This window comes from Podarcis vaucheri (genome assembly GCF_965113315.1).
Source record: "Podarcis vaucheri genome assembly, chromosome: 3".
NCBI lineage: Eukaryota > Metazoa > Chordata > Lepidosauria > Squamata > Lacertidae > Podarcis > Podarcis vaucheri.
In genome coordinates, this window is record NC_138761.1 from 115,017,812 (window position 1) to 115,036,180 (window position 18,369).

Genomic DNA, 18,369 nt, shown 5'->3' on the forward strand with positions numbered 1-18,369 from the left:
TGTTCAGACGTCGAGGGCTAATTCTGTTTCCGATGATAAAAACCCATCTGTTTCCACCGAAAAACATTTCAGGGGATCACTTGCAACACTTTGCCAACATTTTTGAGGGAATTGCAGAACGTCAGATTTTTAGCAGAAATTGTGACCGCGCGGCTTAGGGATTTTTTCAAAAAAAGTTGTTCAGACGTCGAGGGCTAATTCTGTTTCCGATGATAAAAACCCATCTGTTTCCACCGAAAAACATTTCAGGGGATCACTTGCAACACTTTGCCAACATTTTTGAGGGAATTGCAGAACGTCAGATTTTTAGCAGAAATTGTGACCGCGCGGCTTAGGGATTTTTTCAAAAAAAGTTGTTCAGACGTCAAGGGATAATTCTGTTTCCCATGATAAAAACCCATCTGTTTCCACCTAAAAACCTTTCAGGGGATCCTTTGCAACAGTTTGGGACCATTTTTGAGGGAATTGCAGAACGTCAGATTTTTAGCAGAAATTGTGACGGCGCGGCTTAGGGATTTTTTCAAAAAACGTTGTTCAGACGTCGAGGGCTAATTCTGTTTCCCATGATAAAAACCCATCTGTTTCCACCGAAAAACATTTCAGGGGATCATTTGCAACAGATTGTCAACATTTTTGAGTGAATTGCAGAACGTCAGATTTTTAGCAGAAATTGTGACCGCGCGGGTTAGGGATTTTTTCAAAAAAAGTTGTTCAGACGTCGAGGGCTAATTCTGTTTCCGATGATAAAAACCCATCTGTTTCCACCGAAAAACATTTCAGGGGATCCTTTGCAACAGTTTTGGACCATTTTTGAATGAATTGCAGAACGTCAGATTTTTAGCAGAAATTGTGACCGCGCGGGTTAGGGATTTTTTCAAAAAACGTTGTTCAGACCTCGAGGGCTAATTCTGTTTCCGATGATAAAAACCCATCTGTTTCCACAGAAAAACCTTTCAGGGGATCATTTGCAACAGTTTGGGACCATTTTTGAGTGAACTGCAGAACGTCAGACTTTTAGCAGAAATTGTGACCGCGCGGCTTAGGGATTTTTTCAAAAAAAGTTGTTCAGACGTCGAGGGCTAATTCTGTTTCCGATGATAAAAACCCATCTGTTTCCACCGAAAAACATTTCAGGGGATCACTTGCAACCGTTTGCCAACCTTTTTGAGTGAATTGCAGAACGTCAGATTTTTAGCAGAAATTGTGACCGCGCGGCTTAGGGATTTTTTCAAAAAAAGTTGTTCAGACGTCGAGGGCTAATTCTGTTTCCCATGATAAAAACCCATCTGTTTCCACCGAAAAACATTTCAGGGGATCATTTGCAACAGATTGTCAACATTTTTGAGTGAATTGCAGAACGTCAGATTTTTAGCAGAAATTGTGACCGCGCGGGTTAGGGATTTTTTCAAAAAAAGTTGTTCAGACGTCGAGGGCTAATTCTGTTTCCGATGATAAAAACCCATCTGTTTCCACCGAAAAGCATTTCAGGGGATCCTTTGCAACAGTTTTGGACCATTTTTGAATGAATTGCAGAACGTCAGATTTTTAGCAGAAATTGTGACCGCGCGGGTTAGGGATTTTTTCAAAAAAAGTTGTTCAGACGTCGAGGGCTAATTCTGTTTCCGATGATAAAAACCCATCTGTTTCCACCGAAAAACATTTCAGGGGATCACTTGCAACCGTTTGCCAACCTTTTTGAGTGAATTGCAGAACGTCAGATTTTTAGCAGAAATTGTGACCGCGCGGCTTAGGGATTTTTTCAAAAAAAGTTGTTCAGACGTCGAGGGCTAATTCTGTTTCCGATGATAAAAACCCATCTGTTTCCACCGAAAAACATTTCAGGGGATCACTTGCAACACTTTGCCAACATTTTTGAGGGAATTGCAGAACGTCAGATTTTTAGCAGAAATTGTGACCGCGCGGCTTAGGAATTTTTTTAAAAAAAGTTGTTCAGACGTTGAGGGCTAATTCTGTTTCCGATGATAAAAACCCATCTGTTTCCACCGAAAAACATTTCAGGGGATCACTTGCAACACTTTGCCAACATTTTTGAGGGAATTGCAGAACGTCAGATTTTTAGCAGAAATTGTGACCGCGCGGCTTAGGGATTTTTTCAAAAAAAGTTGTTCAGACGTCGAGGGATAATTCTGTTTCCGATGATAAAAACCCATCTGTTTCCTCCGAAAAACATTTCAGGGGATCACTTGCAACCGTTTGCCAACATTTTTGAGTGAATTGCAGAACGTCAGATTTTTAGCAGAAATTGTGACCGCGCGGCTTAGGGATTTTTTCAAAAAAAGTTGTTCAGACGTCGAGGGCTAATTCTGTTTCCGATGATAAAAACCCATCTGTTTCCACCGAAAAACATTTCAGGGGATCACTTGCAACCGTTTGCCAACATTTTTGAGTGAATTGCAGAACGTCAGATTTTTAGCAGAAATTGTGACCGCGCGGCTTAGGGATTTTTTCAAAAAAAGTTGTTCAGACGTCGAGGGCTAATTCTGTTTCCGATGATAAAAACCCATCTGTTTCCACCGAAAAACATTTCAGGGGATCACTTACAACAGTTTGCCAACATTTTTGAGTGAATTGCAGAACGTCAGATTTTGAGCAGAACTTGTGACTGCGCGGCTTAGGGATTTTTTCAAAAAAAGTTGTTCAGACGTCGAGGGCTAATTCTGTTTCTGATGATAAAAACCCATCTGTTTCCACCGAAAAACATTTCAGGGGATCACTTGCAACACTTTGCCAACATTTTTGAGGGAATTGCAGAACGTCAGATTTTTAGCAGAAATTGTGACCGCGCGGCTTAGGGATTTTTTCAAAAAAAGTTGTTCAGACGTCGAGGGCTAATTCTGTTTCCGATGATAAAAACCCATCTGTTTCCTCCGAAAAACATTTCAGGGGATCACTTGCAACCGTTTGCTAACATTTTTGAGTGAATTGCAGAACGTCAGATTTTTAGCAGAAATTGTGACCGCGCGGCTTAGGGATTTTTTCAAAAAAAGTTGTTCAGACGTCGAGGGCTAATTCTGTTTCCGATGATAAAAACCCATCTGTTTCCACCGAAAAACATTTCAGGGGATCACTTGCAACACTTTGCCAACATTTTTGAGTGAATTGCAGAACGTCAGATTTTTAGCAGAAATTGTGACCGCGCGGCGTAGGGATTTTTTCAAAAAAAGTTGTTCAGACGTCGAGGGCTAATTCTGTTTCCGATGATAAAAACCCATCTGTTTCCACCGAAAAACATTTCAGGGGATCACTTGCAACAGTTTGCCAACATTTTTGAGTGAATTGCAGAACGTCAGATTTTTAAAAGAAATTGTGCCCGCGCGGCTTAGGGATTTTTTCAAAAAAAGTTGTTCAGACGTCGAGGGCTAATTCTGTTTCCGATGATAAAAACCCATCTGTTTCCACCTAAAAACCTTTCAGGGGATCCTTTGCAACAGTTTGGGACCATTTTTGAATTCATTGCAGAACGTCAGATTTTTAGCAGAAATTGTGACCGCGCGGGTTAGGGATTTTTTCAAAAAACGTTGTTCAGACGTCGAGGGCTAATTCTGTTTCCCATGATAAAAACCCATCTGTTTCCACCTAAAAACATTTCAGGGGATCCTTTGCAACAGTTTGGGACCATTTTTGAATGAATTGCAGAACGTCTGATTTTTAGCAGAAATTGTGACCGCGCGGCTTAGGGATTTTTTCAAAAAACGTTGTTCAGACGTCGAGGGCTAATTCTGTTTCCGATGATAAAAACCCATCTGTTTCCACCGAAAAACATTTCAGGGGATCACTTGCAACCGTTTGCCAACATTTTTGAGTGAATTGCAGAACGTCAGATTTTTAGCAGAAATTGTGACCGCGCGGCTTAGGGATTTTTTCAAAAAAAGTTGTTCAGACGTCGAGGGCTAATTCTGTTTCCGATGATAAAAACCCATCTGTTTCCACCGAAAAACATTTCAGGGGATCACTCGCAACAGTTTGCCAACATTTTTGAGTGAATTGCAGAACGTCAGATTTTTAGCAGAAATTGTGCCCGTGCGGCTTAGGGATTTTTTCAAAAAAAGTTGTTCAGACGTTGAGGGCTAATTCTGTTTCCGATGATAAAAACCCATCTGTTTCCACCTAAAAACCTTTCAGGGGATCCTTTGCAACAGTTTGGGACCATTTTTGAATGAATTGCAGAACGTCAGATTTTTAGCAGAAATTGTGACCGCGCGGCTTAGGGATTTTTTCAAAAAACGTTGTTCAGACGTCGAGGGCTAATTCTGTTTCCGATGATAAAAACCCATCTGTTTCCACCGAAAAACATTTCAGGGGATCACTTGCAACACTTTGCCAACATTTTTGAGGGAATTGCAGAACGTCAGATTTTTAGCAGAAATTGTGACCGCGCGGCTTAGGGATTTTTTCAAAAAAAGTTGTTCAGACGTCGAGGGCTAATTCAGTTTCCGATGATAAAAACCCATCTGTTTCCTCCGAAAAACATTTCAGGGGATCACTTGCAACCGTTTGCTAACATTTTTGAGTGAATTGCAGAACGTCAGATTTTTAGCAGAAATTGTGACCGCGCGGCTTAGGGATTTTTTCAAAAAAAGTTGTTCAGACGTCGAGGGCTAATTCTGTTTCCGATGATAAAAACCCATCTGTTTCCACCGAAAAACATTTCAGGGGATCACTTGCAACACTTTGCCAACATTTTTGAGTGAATTGCAGAACGTCAGATTTTTAGCAGAAATTGTGACCGCGCGGCGTAGGGATTTTTTCAAAAAAAGTTGTTCAGACGTCGAGGGCTAATTCTGTTTCCGATGATAAAAACCCATCTGTTTCCACCGAAAAACATTTCAGGGGATCACTTGCAACAGTTTGCCAACATTTTTGAGTGAATTGCAGAACGTCAGATTTTTAACAGAAATTGTGCCCGCGCGGCTTAGGGATTTTTTCAAAAAAAGTTGTTCAGACGTCGAGGGCTAATTCTGTTTCCGATGATAAAAACCCATCTGTTTCCACCTAAAAACCTTTCAGGGGATCCTTTGCAACAGTTTGGTACCATTTTTGAATGAATTGCAGAACGTCAGATTTTTAGCAGAAATTGTGACCGCGCGGGTTAGGGATTTTTTCAAAAAACGTTGTTCAGACGTCGAGGGCTAATTCTGTTTCCCATGATAAAAACCCATCTGTTTCCACCTAAAAACCTTTCAGGGGATCCTTTGCAACAGTTTGGGACCATTTTTGAATGAATTGCAGAACGTCTGATTTTTAGCAGAAATTGTGACCGCGCGGCTTAGGGATTTTTTCAAAAAACGTTGTTCAGACGTCGAGGGCTAATTCTGTTTCCGATGATAAAAACCCATCTGTTTCAACCGAAAAAAATTTCAGGGGATCACTTGCAACCGTTTGCCAACATTTTTGAGTGAATTGCAGAACGTCAGATTTTTAGCAGAAATTGTGACCGCGCGGCTTAGGGATTTTTTCAAAAAAAGTTGTTCAGACGTCGAGGGCTAATTCTGTTTCCGATGATAAAAACCCATCTGTTTCCACCGAAAAACATTTCAGGGGATCACTCGCAACAGTTTGCCAACATTTTTGAGTGAATTGCAGAACGTCAGATTTTTAGCAGAAATTGTGCCCGTGCGGCTTAGGGATTTTTTCAAAAAAAGTTGTTCAGACGTCGAGGGCTAATTCTGTTTCCGATGATAAAAACCCATCTGTTTCCACCTAAAAACCTTTCAGGGGATCCTTTGCAACAGTTTGGGACCATTTTTGAATGAATTGCAGAACGTCAGATTTTTAGCAGAAATTGTGACCGCGCGGGTTAGGGATTTTTTCAAAAAACGTTGTTCAGACGTCGAGGGCTAATTCTGTTTCCGATGATAAAAACCCATCTGTTTCCACCGAAAAACATTTCAGGGGATCACTTGCAACAGTTTGCCAACATTTTTGAGTGAATTGCAGAACGTCAGATTTTGAGCAGAACTTGTGACCGCGCGGCTTAGTGATTTTTTCAAAAAAAGGTGTTCAGACGTCGAGGGCTAATTCTGTTTCCGATGATAAAAACCCATCTGTTTCCACCGAAAAACATTTCAGGGGATCACTTGCAACCGTTTGCCAACATTTTTGAGTGAATTGCAGAACGTCAGATTTTTAGCAGAAATTGTGACCGCGCGGCTTAGGGATTTTTTCAAAAAAAGTTGTTCAGACGTCGAGGGCTAATTCTGTTTCCGATGATAAAAACCCATCTGTTTCCACCTAAAAACGTTTCAGGGGATCCTTTGCAACAGTTTGGGACCATTTTTGAATGAATTGCAGAACGTCAGATTTTTAGCAGAAATTGTGACCGCGCGGGTTAGGGATTTTTTCAAAAAACGTTGTTCAGACGTCGAGGGCTAATTCTGTTTCCCATGATAAAAACCCATCTGTTTCCACCTAAAAACCTTTCAGGGGATCCTTTGCAACAGTTTGGGACCATTTTTGAATGAATTGCAGAACGTCTGATTTTTAGCAGAAATTGTGACCGCGCGGCTTAGGGATTTTTTCAAAAAACGTTGTTCAGACGTCGAGGGCTAATTCTGTTTCCCATGATAAAAACCCATCTGTTTCCACCGAAAAACATTTCAGGGGATCATTTAGAACAGATTGTCAACATTTTTGAGTGAATTGCAGAACGTCAGATTTTTAGCAGAAATTGTGACCGCGCGGGTTAGGGATTTTTTCAAAAAAAGTTGTTCAGACGTCGAGGGCTAATTCTGTTTCCGATGATAAAAACCCATCTGTTTCCACCGAAAAACATTTCAGGGGATCCTTTGCAACAGTTTTGGACCATTTTTGAATGAATTGCAGAACGTCAGATTTTTAGCAGAAATTGTGACCGCGCGTGTTACGGATTTTTTCAAAAAACGTTGTTCAGACCTCGAGGGCTAATTCTGTTTCCGATGATAAAAACCCATCTGTTTCCACAGAAAAACCTTTCAGGGGATCATTTGCAACAGTTTGGGACCATTTTTGAGTGAACTGCAGAACGTCAGACTTTTAGCAGAAATTGTGACCGCGCGGCTTAGGGATTTTTTCAAAAAAAGTTGTTCAGACGTCGAGGGCTAATTCTGTTTCCGATGATAAAAACCCATCTGTTTCCACCGAAAAACATTTCAGGGGATCACTTGCAACCGTTTGCCAACCTTTTTGAGTGAATTGCAGAACGTAAGATTTTTAGCAGAAATTGTGACCGCGCGGCTTAGGGATTTTTTCAAAAAAAGTTGTTCAGACGTCGAGGGCTAATTCTGTTTCCGATGATAAAAACCCATCTATTTCCACCGAAAAACATTTCAGGGGATCACTCGCAACAGTTTGCCAACATTTTTGAGTGAATTGCAGAACGTCAGATTTTTAGCAGAAATTGTGCCCGCGCGGCTTAGGGATTTTTTCAAAAAAAGTTGTTCAGACGTCGAGGGCTAATTCTGTTTCCGATGATAAAAACCCATCTGTTTCCACCTAAAAACCTTTCAGGGGATCCTTTGCAACAGTTTGGGACGATTTTTGAATGAATTGCAGAACGTCAGATTTTTAGCAGAAATTGTGACCGCGCGGGTTAGGGATTTTTTCAAAAAACGTTGTTCAGACGTCGAGGGCTAATTCTGTTTCCGATGATAAAAACCTATCTGTTTCCACCGAAAAACATTTCAGGGGATCACTTGCAACAGTTTGCCAACATTTTTGAGTGAATTGCAGAACGTCAGATTTTGAGCAGAACTTGTGACCGCGCGGCTTAGGGATTTTTTCAAAAAAAGTTGTTCAGACGTCGAGGGCTAATTCTCTTTCCGATGATAAAAACCCATCTGTTTCCACCGAAAAACATTTCAGGGGATCACTTGCAACAGTTTGCCAACATTTTTGAGGGAATTGCAGAACGTCAGATTTTTAGCAGAAATTGTGACCGCGCGGTTTAGGGATTTTTTCAAAAAAAGTTGTTCAGACGTCGAGGGCTAATTCTGTTTCCGATGATAAAAACCCATCTGTTTCCACCGAAAAACATTTCAGGGGATCACTTGCAACACTTTGCCAACATTTTTGAGTGAATTGCAGAACGTCAGATTTTTAGCAGAAATTGTGACCGCGCGGCTTAGGGATTTTTTCAAAAAAAGTTGTTCAGACGTCGAGGGCTAATTCTGTTTCCGATGATAAAAACCCATCTGTTTCCACCGAAAAACATTTCAGGGGATCCTTTGCAACAGTTTTGGACCATTTTTGAATGAATTGCAGAACGTCAGATTTTTAGCAGAAATTGTGACCGCGCGGCTTAGGGATTTTTTCAAAAAACGTTGTTCAGACCTCGAGGGCTAATTCTGTTTCCGATGATAAAAACCCATCTGTTTCCACCGAAAAACATTTCAGGGGATCACTTGCAACACTTTGCCAACATTTTTGAGTGAATTGCAGAACGTCAGATTTTTAGCAGAAATTGTGACCGCGCGGCTTAGGGATTTTTTCAAAAAAAGTTGTTCAGACGTCGAGGGCTAATTCTGTTTCCGATGATAAAAACCCATCTGTTTCCACCGAAAAACATTTCAGGGGATCCTTTGCAACAGTTTTGGACCATTTTTGAATGAATTGCAGAACGTCAGATTTTTAGCAGAAATTGTGACCGCGCGGCTTAGGGATTTTTTCAAAAAACGTTGTTCAGACCTCGAGGGCTAATTCTGTTTCCGATGATAAAAACCCATCTGTTTCCACCGAAAAACATTTCAGGGGATCACTTGCAACCGTTTGCCAACATTTTTGAGTGAATTGCAGAACGTCAGATTTTTAGCAGAAATTGTGACCGCGCGGGTTAGGGATTTTTTCAAAAAAAGTTGTTCAGACGTCGAGGGCTAATTCTGTTTCCGATGATAAAAACCCATCTGTTTCCACCGAAAAACATTTCAGGGGATCCTTTGCAACAGTTTTGGACCATTTTTGAATGAATTGCAGAACGTCAGATTTTTAACAGAAATTGTGACCGCGCGGGTTAGGGATTTTTTCAAAAAACGTTGTTCAGACCTCGAGGGCTAATTCTGTTTCCGATGATAAAAACCCATCTGTTTCCACAGAAAAACCTTTCAGGGGATCATTTGCAACAGTTTGGGACCATTTTTGAGTGAACTGCAGAACGTCAGACTTTTAGCAGAAATTGTGACCGCGCGGCTTAGGGATTTTTTCAAAAAAAGTTGTTCAGACGTCGAGGGCTAATTCTGTTTCCGATGATAAAAACCCATCTGTTTCCACCGAAAAACATTTCAGGGGATCACTTGCAACCGTTTGCCAACCTTTTTGAGTGAATTGCAGAACGTCAGATTTTTAGCAGAAATTGTGACCGCGCGGCTTAGGGATTTTTTCAAAAAAAGTTGTTCAGACGTCGAGGGCTAATTCTGTTTCCGATGATAAAAACCCATCTATTTCCACCGAAAAACATTTCAGGGGATCACTCGCAACAGTTTGCCAACATTTTTGAGTGAATTGCAGAACGTCAGATTTTTAGCAGAAATTGTGCCCGCGCGGCTTAGGGATTTTTTCAAAAAAAGTTGTTCAGACGTCGAGGGCTAATTCTGTTTCCGATGATAAAAACCCATCTGTTTCCACCTAAAAACCTTTCAGGGGATCCTTTGCAACAGTTTGGGACCATTTTTGAATGAATTGCAGAACGTCAGATTTTTAGCAGAAATTGTGACCGCGCGGGTTAGGGATTTTTTCAAAAAACGTTGTTCAGACGTCGAGGGCTAATTCTGTTTCCGATGATAAAAACCTATCTGTTTCCACCGAAAAACATTTCAGGGGATCACTTGCAACCGTTTGCCAACATTTTTGAGTGAATTGCAGAACGTCAGATTTTTAGCAGAAATTGTGACCGCGCGGCTTAGGGATTTTTTCAAAAAAAGTTGTTCAGACGTCGAGGGCTAATTCTGTTTCCGATGATAAAAACCCATCTGTTTCCTCCGAAAAACATTCCAGGGGATCGCTTGCAACCGTTTGCCAACATTTTTGAGTGAATTGCAGAACGTCAGATTTTGAGCAGAAATTGTGACCGCGCGGCTTAGGGATTTTTTCAAAAAAGGTTGTTGAGACGTCGAGGGCTAATTCTGTTTCCGATGATAAAAACCCATCTCTTTCCACCGAAAAACATTTCAGGGGATCAGTTGCAACACTTTGCCAACATTTTTGAGTGAATTGCAGAACGCCAGATTTTTAGCAGAAATTGTGACCGCGCGGCTTAGGGATTTTTCAAAAATAGTTCTTCATACGTCGAGGGCTAATTCTGTTTCCAATGATAAACACCCATCTGTTTCCACCGAAAAACATTTCAGGGGATCACTTGCAACACTTTGCCAACATTTTTGAGGGAATTGCAGAACGTCAGATTTTTAGCAGAAATTGTGACCGCGCGGCTTAGGGATTTTTTCAAAAAAAGTTGTCCAGACCTCGAGGGCTAATTCTGTTTCCGATGATAAAAACCCATCTGTTTCCACCGAAAAACATTTCAGGGGATCACTTGCAACAGTTTGCCAACATTTTTGAGTGAATTGCAGAACGTCAGATTTTTAGCAGAAATTGTGACCGCGCGGCTTAGGGATTTTTTCAAAAATTTGTCCAGACCTCGAGGGATAATTGTGTTTCCGATGATAAAAACCCATCTGTTTCCACAGAAAAACCTTTCAGGGGATCACTTGCAACACTTTGCCAACCTTTTTGAGGGAATTGCAGAACGTCAGATTTTTAGCAGAAATTGTGACCGCCCGGTTTAGGGATTTTTTCAAAAAAAGTTGTTCAGACGTCGAGGGCTAATTCTGTTTCCGATGATAAAAACCCATCTGTTTCCACTGAAAAACATTTCAGGGGATCACTTGCAACACTTTGCCAACATTTTTGAGTGAATTGCAGAACGTCAGATTTTTAGCAGAAATTGTGACCGCGCGGCTTAGGGATTTTTTCAAAAAAAGTTGTTCAGACGTCGAGGGCTAATTCTGTTTCCGATGATAAACACCCATCTGTTTCCACCGAAAAACATTTCAGGGGATCACTTGCAACACTTTGCCAACATTTTTGAGGGAATTGCAGAACGTCAGATTTTTAGCAGAAATTGTGACCGCGCGGCTTAGGGATTTTTTCAAAAAAAGTTGTCCAGACCTCGAGGGCTAATTCTGTTTCCGATGATAAAAACCCATCTGTTTCCACCGAAAAACATTTCAGGGGATCACTTGCAACAGTTTGCCAACATTTTTGAGTGAATTGCAGAACGTCAGATTTTTAGAAGAAATTGTGACCGCGCGGCTTAGGGATTTTTTCAAAAAAAGTTTTTCAGACGTCGAGGGCTAATTCTGTTTCCGATGATAAAAACCCATCTGTTTCCACCGAAAAACCTTTCAGGGGATCGTTTGCAACAGTTTGGCACCATTTTTGAGTGAATTGCAGAACGTCAGATTTTTAGCAGAAATTGTGACCGCGCGGCTTAGGGATTTTTTCAAAAAAAGTTGTTCAGACGTCGAGGGCTAATTCTGTTTCCGATGATAAAAACCCATCTGTTTCCACCGAAAAACATTTCAGGGGATCACTTGCAACACTTTGCCAACATTTTTGAGGGAATTGCAGAACGTCAGATTTTTAGCAGAACTTGTGACCGCGCGGCTTAGGGATTTTTTCAAAAGAAGTTGTCCAGACCTCGAGGGCTAATTCTGTTTCCGATGATAAAAACCCATCTGTTTCCACCGAAAAACCTTTCAGGGGATCACTTGCAACACTTTGCCAACCTTTTTGAGGGAATTGCAGAACGTCAGATTTTTAGCAGAAATTGTGACCGCGCAGCTTAGGGATTTTTTCAAAAAAAAGTTGTTCAGACGTCGAGGGCTAATTCTGTTTCCAATGATAAAAACCCATCTGTTTCCACCGAAAAACATTTCAGGGGATCACTTGCAACAGTTTGGCACCATTTTTGAGTGAATTGCAGAACGTCAGATTTTTAGCAGAAATTGTGACCGCGCGGCTTAGGGATTTTTTCAAAAAAAGTTGTCCAGACCTCGAGGGCTAATTCTGTTTCCGATGATAAAAACCCATCTGTTTCCACCGAAAAACATTTCAGGGGATCACTTGCAACAGTTTGCCAACATTTTTGAGTGAATTGCAGAACGTCAGATTTTTAGCAGAAATTGTGACCGCGCGGCTTAGGGATTTTTTCAAAAATTTGTCCAGACCTCGAGGGATAATTCTGTTTCCGATGATAAAAACCCATCTGTTTCCACAGAAAAACCTTTCAGGGGATCACTTGCAACACTTTGCCAACCTTTCTGAGGGAATTGCAGAACGTCAGATTTTTAGCAGAAATTGTGACCGCCCGGTTTAGGGATTTTTTCAAAAAAAGTTGTTCAGACGTCGAGGGCTAATTCTGTTTCCGATGATAAAAACCCATCTGTTTCCACTGAAAAACATTTCAGGGGATCACTTGCAACACTTTGCCAACATTTTTGAGTGAATTGCAGAACGTCAGATTTTTAGCAGAAATTGTGACCGCGCGGCTTAGGGATTTTTTCAAAAAAAGTTGTTCAGACGTCGAGGGCTAATTCTCTTTCCGATGATAAAAACCCATCTGTTTCCACCGAAAAACATTTCAGGGGATCACTTGCAACAGTTTGCCAACATTTTTGAGTGAATTGCAGAACGTCAGATTTTTAGCAGAAATTGTGACCGCGCGGCTTAGGGATTTTTTCAAAAATTTGTCCAGACCTCGAGGGATAATTCTGTTTCCGATGATAAAAACCCATCTGTTTCCACAGAAAAACCTTTCAGGGGATCACTTGCAACACTTTGCCAACCTTTCTGAGGGAATTGCAGAACGTCAGATTTTTAGCAGAAATTGTGACCGCCCGGTTTAGGGATTTTTTCAAAAAAAGTTGTTCAGACGTCGAGGGCTAATTCTGTTTCCGATGATAAAAACCCATCTGTTTCCACTGAAAAACATTTCAGGGGATCACTTGCAACACTTTGCCAACATTTTTGAGTGAATTGCAGAACGTCAGATTTTTAGCAGAAATTGTGACCGCGCGGCTTAGGGATTTTTTCAAAAAAAGTTGTTCAGACGTCGAGGGCTAATTCTCTTTCCGATGATAAAAACCCATCTGTTTCCACCGAAAAACATTTCAGGGGATCACTTGCAACACTTTGCCAACATTTTTGAGGGAATTGCAGAACGTCAGATTTTTAGCAGAAATTGTGACCGCGCGGTTTAGGGATTTTTTCAAAAAAAGTTGTTCAGACGTCGAGGGCTAATTCTGTTTCCGATGATAAAAACCCATCTGTTTCCACCGAAAAACATTTCAGGGGATCACTTGCAACACTTTGCCAACATTTTTGAGTGAATTGCAGAACGTCAGATTTTTAGCAGAAATTGTGACCGCGCGGCTTAGGGATTTTTTCAAAAAAAGTTGTTCAGACGTCGAGGGCTAATTCTGATTCCGATGATAAAAACCCATCTGTTTCCACCGAAAAACATTTCAGGGGATCCTTTGCAACAGTTTTGGACCATTTTTGAATGAATTGCAGAACGTCAGATTTTTAGCAGAAATTGTGACCGCGCGGCTTAGGGATTTTTTCAAAAAACGTTGTTCAGACCTCGAGGGCTAATTCTGTTTCCGATGATAAAAACCCATCTGTTTCCACCGAAAAACATTTCAGGGGATCACTTGCAACCGTTTGCCAACATTTTTGAGTGAATTGCAGAACGTCAGATTTTTAGCAGAAATTGTGACCGCGCGGGTTAGGGATTTTTTCAAAAAAAGTTGTTCAGACGTCGAGGGCTAATTCTGTTTCCGATGATAAAAACCCATCTGTTTCCACCGAAAAACATTTCAGGGGATCCTTTGCAACAGTTTTGGACCATTTTTGAATGAATTGCAGAACGTCAGATTTTTAACAGAAATTGTGACCGCGCGGGTTAGGGATTTTTTCAAAAAACGTTGTTCAGACCTCGAGGGATAATTCTGTTTCCGATGATAAAAACCCATCTGTTTCCACAGAAAAACCTTTCAGGGGATCACTTGCAACACTTTGCCAACCTTTTTGAGGGAATTGCAGAACGTCAGATTTTTAGCAGAAATTGTGACCGCGCGGCTTAGGGATTTTTTCAAAAAAAGTTGTTCAGACGTCGAGGGCTAATTCTGTTTCCGATGATAAAAACCCATCTGTTTCCACCGAAAAACATTTCAGGGGATCACTTGCAACCGTTTGCCAACCTTTTTGAGTGAATTGCAGAACGTCAGATTTTTAGCAGAAATTGTGACCGCGCGGCTTAGGGATTTTTTCAAAAAAAGTTGTTCAGACGTCGAGGGCTAATTCTGTTTCCGATGATAAAAACCCATCTATTTCCACCGAAAAACATTTCAGGGGATCACTCGCAACAGTTTGCCAACATTTTTGAGTGAATTGCAGAACGTCAGATTTTTAGCAGAAATTGTGCCCGCGCGGCTTAGGGATTTTTTCAAAAAAAGTTGTTCAGACGTCGAGGGCTAATTCTGTTTCCGATGATAAAAACCCATCTGTTTCCACCTAAAAACCTTTCAGGGGATCCTTTGCAACAGTTTGGGACCATTTTTGAATGAATTGCAGAACGTCAGATTTTTAGCAGAAATTGTGACCGCGCGGGTTAGGGATTTTTTCAAAAAACGTTGTTCAGACGTCGAGGGCTAATTCTGTTTCCGATGATAAAAACCTATCTGTTTCCACCGAAAAACATTTCAGGGGATCACTTGCAACCGTTTGCCAACATTTTTGAGTGAATTGCAGAACGTCAGATTTTTAGCAGAAATTGTGACCGCGCGGCTTAGGGATTTTTTCAAAAAAAGTTGTTCAGACGTCGAGGGCTAATTCTGTTTCCGATGATAAAAACCCATCTGTTTCCTCCGAAAAACATTCCAGGGGATCGCTTGCAACCGTTTGCCAACATTTTTGAGTGAATTGCAGAACGTCAGATTTTGAGCAGAAATTGTGACCGCGCGGCTTAGGGATTTTTTCAAAAAAGGTTGTTGAGACGTCGAGGGCTAATTCTGTTTCCGATGATAAAAACCCATCTCTTTCCACCGAAAAACATTTCAGGGGATCAGTTGCAACACTTTGCCAACATTTTTGAGTGAATTGCAGAACTCCAGATTTTTAGCAGAAATTGTGACCGCGCGCGGCTTAGGGATTTTTCAAAAATAGTTCTTCATACGTCGAGGGCTAATTCTGTTTCCAATGATAAACACCCATCTGTTTCCACCGAAAAACATTTCAGGGGATCACTTGCAACACTTTGCCAACATTTTTGAGGGAATTGCAGAACGTCAGATTTTTAGCAGAAATTGTGACCGCGCGGCTTAGGGATTTTTTCAAAAAAAGTTGTCCAGACCTCGAGGGCTAATTCTGTTTCCGATGATAAAAACCCATCTGTTTCCACCGAAAAACATTTCAGGGGATCACTTGCAACAGTTTGCCAACATTTTTGAGTGAATTGCAGAACGTCAGATTTTTAGCAGAAATTGTGACCGCGCGGCTTAGGGATTTTTTCAAAAATTTGTCCAGACCTCGAGGGATAATTGTGTTTCCGATGATAAAAACCCATCTGTTTCCACAGAAAAACCTTTCAGGGGATCACTTGCAACACTTTGCCAACCTTTTTGAGGGAATTGCAGAACGTCAGATTTTTAGCAGAAATTGTGACCGCCCGGTTTAGGGATTTTTTCAAAAAAAGTTGTTCAGACGTCGAGGGCTAATTCTGTTTCGAATGATAAAAACCCATCTGTTTCCACTGAAAAACATTTCAGGGGATCACTTGCAACACTTTGCCAACATTTTTGAGTGAATTGCAGAACGTCAGATTTTTAGCAGAAATTGTGACCGCGCGGCTTAGGGATTTTTTCAAAAAAAGTTGTTCAGACGTCGAGGGCTAATTCTGTTTCCGATGATAAACACCCATCTGTTTCCACCGAAAAACATTTCAGGGGATCACTCGCAACAGTTTGCCAACATTTTTGAGTGAATTGCAGAACGTCAGATTTTTAGCAGAAATTGTGACCGCGCGGCTTAGGGATTTTTTCAAAAAAAGTTGTCCAGACCTCGAGGGCTAATTCTGTTTCCGATGATAAAAACCCATCTGTTTCCACCGAAAAACATTTCAGGGGATCACTTGCAACAGTTTGCCAACATTTTTGAGTGAATTGCAGAACGTCAGATTTTTAGAAGAAATTGTGACCGCGCGGCTTAGGGATTTTTTCAAAAAAAGTTTTTCAGACGTCGAGGGCTAATTCTGTTTCCGATGATAAAAACCCATCTGTTTCCACCGAAAAACCTTTCAGGGGATCGTTTGCAACAGTTTGGCACCATTTTTGAGTGAATTGCAGAACGTCAGATTTTTAGCAGAAATTGTGACCGCGCGGCTTAGGGATTTTTTCAAAAAAAGTTGTTCAGACGTAGAGGGCTAATTCTGTTTCCGATGATAAAAACCCATCTGTTTCCACCGAAAAACCTTTCAGGCGATCGTTTGCAACAGTTTGGCACCATTTTTGAGTGAATTGCAGAACGTCAGATTTTTAGCAGAAATTGTGACCGCGCGGCTTAGGGATTTTTTCAAAAAAAGTTGTCCAGACCTCGAGGGCTAATTCTGTTTCCGATGATAAAAACCCATCTGTTTCCACCGAAAAACATTTCAGGGGATCACTTGCAACAGTTTGCCAACATTTTTGAGTGAATTGCAGAACGTCAGATTTTTAGCAGAAATTGTGACCGCGCGGCTTAGGGATTTTTTCAAAAATTTGTCCAGACCTCGAGGGATAATTCTGTTTCCGATGATAAAAACCCATCTGTTTCCACAGAAAAACCTTTCAGGGGATCACTTGCAACACTTTGCCAACCTTTCTGAGGGAATTGCAGAACGTCAGATTTTTAGCAGAAATTGTGACCGCCCGGTTTAGGGATTTTTTCAAAAAAAGTTGTTCAGACGTCGAGGGCTAATTCTGTTTCCGATGATAAAAACCCATCTGTTTCCACTGAAAAACATTTCAGGGGATCACTTGCAACACTTTGCCAACATTTTTGAGTGAATTGCAGAACGTCAGATTTTTAGCAGAAATTGTGACCGCGCGGCTTAGGGATTTTTTCAAAAAAAGTTGTTCAGACGTCGAGGGCTAATTCTGTTTCCGATGATAAATACCCATCTGTTTCCACCGAAAAACATTTCAGGGGATCACTTGCAACACTTTGCCAACATTTTTGAGGGAATTGCAGAACGTCAGATTTTTAGCAGAAATTGTGACCGCGCGGCTTAGGGATTTTTTCAAAAAAAGTTGTCCAGACCTCGAGGGCTAATTCTGTTTCCGATGATAAAAACCCATCTGTTTCCACCGAAAAACATTTCAGGGGATCACTTGCAACAGTTTGCCAACATTTTTGAGTGAATTGCAGAACGTCAGATTTTTAGCAGAAATTGTGACCGCGCGGCTTAGGGATTTTTTCAAAAAAAGTTTTTCAGACGTCGAGGGCTAATTCTGTTTCCAATGATAAAAACCCATCTGTTTCCACCGAAAAACCTTTCAGGGGATCGTTTGCAACAGTTTGGCACCATTTTTGAGTGAATTGCAGAACGTCAGATTTTTAGCAGAAATTGTGACCGCGCGGCTTAGGGATTTTTTAAAAAAAAGTTGTTCAGACGTAGAGGGCTAATTCTGTTTCCGATGATAAAAACCCATGTGTTTCCACCGAAAAATATTTCAGGGGATCACTTGCAACACTTTGCCAACATTTTTGAGTGAATTGCAGAACGTCAGATTTTTAGCAGAAATTGTGACCGCGCGGCTTAGGGATTTTTTCAAAAAAAGTTGTTCAGACGTCGAGGGCTAATTCTGTTTCCAATGATAAAAACCCATCTGTTTCCACCGAAAAACATTTCAAGGGATCACTTGCAACACTTTGCCAACTTTTTTGAGTGAATTGCAGAACGTCAGATTTTTAGCAGAACTTGTGACCTCGCGGCTTAGGGATTTTTTCAAAAAAAGTTGTCCAGACCTCGAGGGCTAATTCTGTTTCCGATGATAAAAACCCATCTGTTTCCACCGAAAAACCTTTCAGGGGATCACTTGCAACACTTTGCCAACTTTTTTGAGTGAATTGCAGAATGTCAGATTTTTAGCAGAAATTGTGACCGCGCGGCTTAGGGATTTTTTCAAAAAAAGTTGTCCAGACCTCGAGGGCTAATTCTGTTTCCGATGATAAAAACCCATCTGTTTCCACCGAAAAACATTTCAGGGGATCACTTGCAACACTTTGCCAACATTTTTGAGTAAATTGCAGAACGTCAGATTTTTAGCAGAAATTGTGACC